The sequence below is a fragment of the Alligator sinensis genome, unplaced genomic scaffold (assembly GCF_000455745.1).
Source record: "Alligator sinensis unplaced genomic scaffold, ASM45574v1 scaffold29_2, whole genome shotgun sequence".
Lineage (NCBI taxonomy): Eukaryota > Metazoa > Chordata > Crocodylia > Alligatoridae > Alligator > Alligator sinensis.
The window spans coordinates 1,394,914-1,401,763 of NW_005842194.1; positions in this window are offsets into that span (position 1 = coordinate 1,394,914).

The following is a 6,850-nucleotide window of genomic DNA, read 5'->3' on the forward strand; positions in this document are numbered from 1 at the left end:
TTAAGTGTCAGTCCCATTTTCTTGTATGCTTCAGTAAAGACATAAACAGTTACCTGAAGGTCTGCTTCTGAGGTGAGTGCATGATACAGCACCATCAGTGTACTGGAGCTCAGTAGTTGAGGTCAGGGTAGTCTTTCTTTTGGCTTGGAGTTGGCTGAGATTAAGCAGTTTATCATCCATTTGGTATTTTAGCTCCACTCTGACTGGAAGCTTGTTGGTGATCAGATGCATCATCACAGTAAGGAATATTGGGAAGAGTTTTGGAGCGATGACGTAGCCTTGTTTAACAATTCTGTCTTAATCTCAAAAAGGGTCTGTGATGGATCTGTTACTGAGAACCATCGCTTGCATACCGTCATGGAGCAAGCAAAGAATGGTGATGAACTTCAGTGGGTACTTGTACTTCAGAAGGATCCTCCACATTGCTTCTCAGTTGAGAGTCGAAGGCTTTCATGAGGTCAAAGAAGGCCGTGTAGAAAGGTTTATATTGTTCTGGCATTTTTCCTGCAGCTGGTGAGCAGTGAAGAATATGTCAGGTGTGCCTCTTGATGCCCTAAACCCACACTGAGGTTCTGGGAAGAGCTCCTTAGCAACTGGAAGGGGATGGTGCAAGAGGATTCTCACAATGATCTTTCTTGTCGTGGACAGCAAGGTGATCCCTCTGTAATTTAGATTAATAGATTCCATAGCTTTTTGTAGATATTAGTGCTAAAAGGGACCTTGGAAGATAAAGTCCAGCCCCCTGCCCCAGGGGCAGGAAGTCAGTTGGGGTCATAGGATCCCAGCAAGATAAACATCCAAATTTCTCTTGAAGGCGTTCAAAGTAGGAGCTTGAACCACCTCCAATGGCAGGCTATTCCAGACCTTGGGGGCTTGGACAGTAAAGAAGTTCCTTATGTCCAGCCTGAAATGGTCTTGCAGGAGTTATAACTGTTAGACCTTGCCATCCCTTGGGGCGCTCTGGTGAACAAACGTTCCCCCAGATCCTGGTGAACACCCCTTAAAAAATTATAGGTGACCATCAGACCACCCCTAAGCCTGGGTTTTTCCAGGCTGAAGAGTCCCATAGTTCTCAGCCTGTCATCACAAGTTCTGTTTTCCTGACCTCTGACCATGCTTATGGCTCTTCTCTGCACTCTCTCAAGCTTCTCCACATCCTTTTTGAATTGTGGAGCCCAAAACTGAATGCAGTACTCCAGCTGCGGCCTCACCAAGGCCGAGTACAACGGGAGAATGATGTCCTGGGATTTGCTTGAGAAGCATCTATGGATGGAAGCCAGCATTTTGTTCACTTTACTAGCCACAGCATCACATTGAAGGCTCATGTTCATCTTGTGGTCAATCATGACCCCCGAGTCCCTTTTGTACGTAGTGCTAGCCAGTGTAGCACTGCCGAGCCTATAATCATGCTGCAGGTTTTTCCTCCCAAGGTGGAGAACCTTGCATTTTTTGGTGTTAAACACTATCAGGTTCTCGTCTGCCCATTTCCTGAGCCTTTCAAGGTCAGCCTGGATCATCCTCCTGCCCTCAGGTGTGGATGCTTTACCCCAAAGTTTGTTTCATTGGCAAACTTGGCCAGTCCGCTTCTGACTCCAATGTCCACATCATTAATGAAGATGTTGAACAATGTAGGTCCAAGGACAGAGCTTTGAGGGAACCCACTGGTCACAGGGCACCATGACGATTGACTTCTGTCAACCACCACTCTCTGGGTCCGATTGCAGAGCCAGTTCCCCAGCCAGCGGATCGTGGTGGACCCGAGGCCGCAGTTGGCCAGTTTTGCCAAGAGGTGATCATGGGATACCAGATCGAAGGCATTTTTAAAGTCGAGATATACAACATCAATCTCCTCTCCCTTGTCCAGGTGATAGGGCACCTGGTCATAAAGGAAATAAGATTGGTCAGGCACGACCTGCCCGCAACAAACCCGTGTTGGCTATCCCTCAGGATGTTGCCATCGGCCAATCCGTTAAGAATGGCCTCTTTGATAATCTTTTCTAAGACCTTCCCCAGGATAGAGGTCAGGCTGATGGGCCTGTAGTTTGCTGGATCCACTTACGTCCCTTTCTTGAAGATAGGCACCACATTGACCTTCTTTCAATCCTTGGGCACTTTACCAGAGTGCCAGGAGCTCTCGAAGATCTGTGCCAGGGGCTGAGCTATGATACTCGCCAGCTCCTTGAGTATTCTGGGGCGTAGATTGTCAGGGCCAGCTGACTTGAAGGTGTCCTTCATGAGGTCAGCATTGATGGAGGGCCAGGAATCACCCTCACCCAGGCATCCCTGTCCCGTAATGGGCAGGGGCGTCCCATGGGACTTGTGAAAGACCGACGCAAAGTACCTATTTAGTAAGTTGGCTTTTTCCTGGGCATTGGTCTTCAGTTGTCCCTTCTGGTTTAGCAGGGATCCAATGTTGCCCTTGCTTTTTGTCTGGCTCCCCACATATCTAAAAAAGATTTTATTGTCCTTGATACTTGTAGCCAGTTGAAGTTCCATCGCAGCCGTGGCTTTCCTGCAGGTCCAGACCAGTGCAGAATATTCCTCCTTGGAGGTGGATCCAGTCCTCCATCCTTTGTAGGTCTTTCTTTTTAGATGCAGGGCGTCCAGTAGTCACCCTTCCCAGTGCTGCTGCTGCCCACCCTGCATAGCTGAGCCTCCCTGCCAGGAAGGGGCTGCCACAGCCCCATGCCCTGAGCCTGCTGCCGCTGTGTGCACAAATCTGGAGAGGCACATGCCTCCCCTGGGAGTGTGTGCAGTGGCGGGAAGCCACCCTTCCCCCCTCCCCACATCCCCTGGACTAGCTGCTGCCCATAGCTCTGTCCCACTCCTGGCCCTGGGGTCACATTCACTGTCCTGGTTGGGCAGCCCCTGCCCCACTCTCTTCCTCACCGTGGGGGCCTCAGTCTGCCCCCACCCCTTCTCTCCCATAGACTTACTAGCAGGACAATGCTGTCCTAGCTGCCTGGCTGCATTCCTGGCCATGTGCATGCTGCGGCCGCACGCAAACTTTTGCTGCATTTATCAGTGATGTTATCAGCTACACTGGCCAAAAAAAGCCAATGGTCGATTATGTTAATTTTCCTTTTATTGGTGCTGATCCAGTATACCACTGATATATCAGTGCACCTCTACTATAAATTAGAATTAATTTAATTTAAAAAAATGAGCATTTTAAAATTGTTTCTAGCAGATAAAGCCGTATTATGTACAGGATACACAAAGAAGTGTATCAAAGCATATTTTATTATTAACTTGTTTATTAGATAAAGTAAAAGGAAGCATTATCTGTAGTTAGTTAATTGAACTGGTTGGCTTGTCATGGTCTTTCAAAATTTTAGAACTAGTTAATCTCATCTTCTCACACCTTGTTTGTATTCATACATTTGAGAAGGGAAATGACTTCCCTGCTTTTTCAAGTCCTAATAAATTTCTCAAGGTTGAATGAGCTTAGTCATTGTACTGAACTTAACTGAATGAAATAAAGAAAATATCCTCCTTACAACTGCAGAAGAGGCTACAGCTGTCATAACCACTTTATCACTTTAACAAACACTGGTTTCAGATGCCAACCTCTTGGCTTCCCTAAGTTCAATGGTTTAATTTTCTTTAAAAAATTGGCAGTGCATGTACTCCTTGACTGTTTTGTTTTGTTTTTTACATTATTTAAATACATTCAAGTTTTGACCTTAATACAGGTTGACATAATTTTGAATTGAATTTTAAATAGGTTATTTTTAGAGGTGCGATACCGGGTTGGTACCGATGTAAAGAAATTTGTCCGTATTGGAAATGGGCCTGATGCGGCTGATTAATTTGGCTGATAAATGTCAGTGCATGTGCACAGCCACAGTGCAGCACTCGGGTAGTGAGGAGCACAGCCTGGTAGTGTGGAGAGCTGCCTCTAGCTGGTAAGTCCTTTGTAGTGGAAGTGGAGCGGGGAGGGAAGGAGCATTGGGGGGCAGATCAACCACCTTCCTGTGGTGGGTTGGGGCAGGGGCAGGTGCTGCCCAAGTGGGGCGCAGGATGGAGCCATGACCTGTCAGTGGGGGCAGCTCCCGCTGCTATTTGTACTCAGGAGAGGGGGGTGGGGGATGTGCGCCCCTGGATCTGGGCAGGGGGGGCTGCAGCTGTGGGCTGGAGCCGGGGTTGCTCTGGGCTCTTCTGGCTGGGGGCTGTGGAGGGGGCTGCAGTCACCCCAGATTTCAGCATGGCTCCCTCCCAGTACCACTGCCATTGTGTGCCTGACGCAGCCCTGGCTCTTCCCAGAGCGTGGGTGGAGGCGGGACGTTGAGCCGGGGCTGTGCTGGGTGCTTGGCAGCAGCGCCACTGAGAGGGAGCTATGGCGAAATTTGGGGTGGCTGCACTCGCCTCTGTAGCCCCCGATCTGAGCCCAGCCCTTGGTGCCCCCTGCCTCCTCCTTCACCGCAAGCTTTTATCTCACTCTCCTCTTCCACCACATTGGACTTTCCAGCTGGAGGCAGCTGTCCACGCTGTATCGGAAATAGGATTGGTATCCGCTGATATGCCTTCTTAAAAAATTGGGTATCCGTATCAGCCCCGAAATTGGTGCACTACTAGTTATTTTTAAGAAGAAAAAATGTAAATATAAAACATATTTAAATACTGGATTGTTTCTCTTGATTTTAAATCCAGCATGGTAGCTGAACTAAGAAGTTAGCTCATAATATGATGATCATTCCTTGTTCGAGTACTCTTGGCTTGCTTCCACATGTGAGGGTTAAGGTTGTAGCCTTTCTGCATTATATCTGTTTAAGTATTGTGTGAAGTGTGTTTTTTAGTTTGGATCCCTGTGTTGCTTGAGTCCGCTACAAGGTACAGTTTCCTCTGCATTGGATGCACTGCCAATAAAGTTACATTGGAAGATATATTCTCTTAAGTTCTGTTTTCAATATCGTTGGAACTTTTGACCCCGATAGTGCAGGAGTAGCACCTACAGAACTGTCATGGAAGTCGATGGGAGTTTTGCCAGAGTAACTACTGCAGAATTGACTATCATGCCATAGTGTCACTATGTCAGTTTCATTCAATAGGTAAATAAAATATTGCCAACTTGCACTTTTTTTTGCACAGACTGTGTTTTCCATTGGAAATAATATATTCATTTTGAGAACTGAAAGAAAAGGGCAATGTGTACAGAGTTATATGATCAAGGTTCTAAGTTCAGTGGGATAAAAAAATAAAAAAAGTTAAGCAAAATAATTTTGTTTTGAATACTTTTAGCTTTAAAAACAAAGATAAGTTGATTTATATTAACATTAAGAATTAAAATATGCCTTGCATCTCATAATTTGTTTCCTGGTTCTTTAAACACAAATGCTAAACTACCTATATGAATGGTCCTGTTTGCTTCAGTACAGTAATTCATTTGATTAATATCATGTGCCTATGTAAGCATTTTATCAGAGCTTTCAATACCAAGTTTTAACATAATGTGGGAAACTGCGATAACACACAGACAGCTGAAAATGAGATGTTTCATTTGGTTTGATTACACCTCTAGTCTAGTAGTGACATCAGGTAGTACTGTTCTAATGTAAATAATAACCACTTTTAAATATAAACTTCTGTAATAACTTGGAAATAATGCATACATGAAAGCTTTTTACATATGTTGGCTTTATACTGCATAGGCCAGGAGTGAGCAATTATTTGGGCTGGAGGGCAACTTAGAGTGCTTTGCAAATAATTATCCACCCCTGGGTTAAGGGAACCTAACCATTCTCCTTGAACCCCCTTCCCCACCCTAAGTCTTTGGCATGTGGCCAGGCCAGGCCCGTGCTGCACTGTGTTCCTATGCACCTCCTTGGGCTTTATGGGTGCAGCTAGAGCGGCTCCTACCTGACTCAGCTGTGCTGGGGATTTAGGGAGGGGTGTAGGGAGAAAGGGAGAGCACAGTGTGACACTGCTCAGCCAGGTCCAGATAACTTATGGCTCTCAGGCTCTTCTCTCTGTACTCCTCCCCCACCCCAAGTTCCCAGCTCGTGGCTGGGCTGGGCTGGTGTTGCACTGTGTTCCTGCATGCTGCTTTGGGCCACGTGGGTGCAGCTGGCATGGCTCTTGTCCAACCTGGCTGTGTGCTGGGGACTTGGGGTCGGGCAAGAGTTGCACCAAGGTCAGGCAGCAGCTGTGCCAGCTGCTCCAGCTGTGTCCTTGTGGCGCAGACTGAAGTGGCGTACAGGAACACAGCATTGCTCTGCCTTAGCAGTGCCTGTGCCCATACCAGGCCACGGCCTGGCAGACCCCAGATAACCCGTGGCTCCTGGCTCTTTCCTTTGCGCTCCCTCCCTTGCCAGCAGGGAGAACCTTACCTGAGTAACTCACCAGGGGCCGGGGTGTCTGGTCTACGAGTTGCCATAGGGTTGGAGCTGTGCACAGACAATCTTGCTTGGCAGAAGCCTGGCCAGGAGCTCAGTTCCCCCTACCTTGAAACGTACACTGGGAGCTGGGGGTGGGACACTGTGGGCTGGGCTGGGGAGGGAAGTGGCTGCTGCTGCTGCAATCAGCTACATCACGGGGAAGGGAGACAGGTACCAGAAGCCAGGGCAGCTGTGGGCCGGATACAATTCTCCTTCAGAGAAGCTACCACAAGCTGGATAGAATAATTTAGTGGGCTGTATTTTGCTCACCCCTGGCATAGGCAATAGTATAAAATTGCTATACCAGGGGTAGGTATCGTGTTTTGTCCAGAGTGCCAAAAAACCCCACAATGCCTACCTTGGAAGGTGCCAGAGTGCCGGCATGCCAGAAAAACAAAATGAGGGCAGGGGATACATGACAGGATGCCTTGCTTGTGCCCCTGCCCCCCAGCCTGGACTCTATGGCTGTCAGA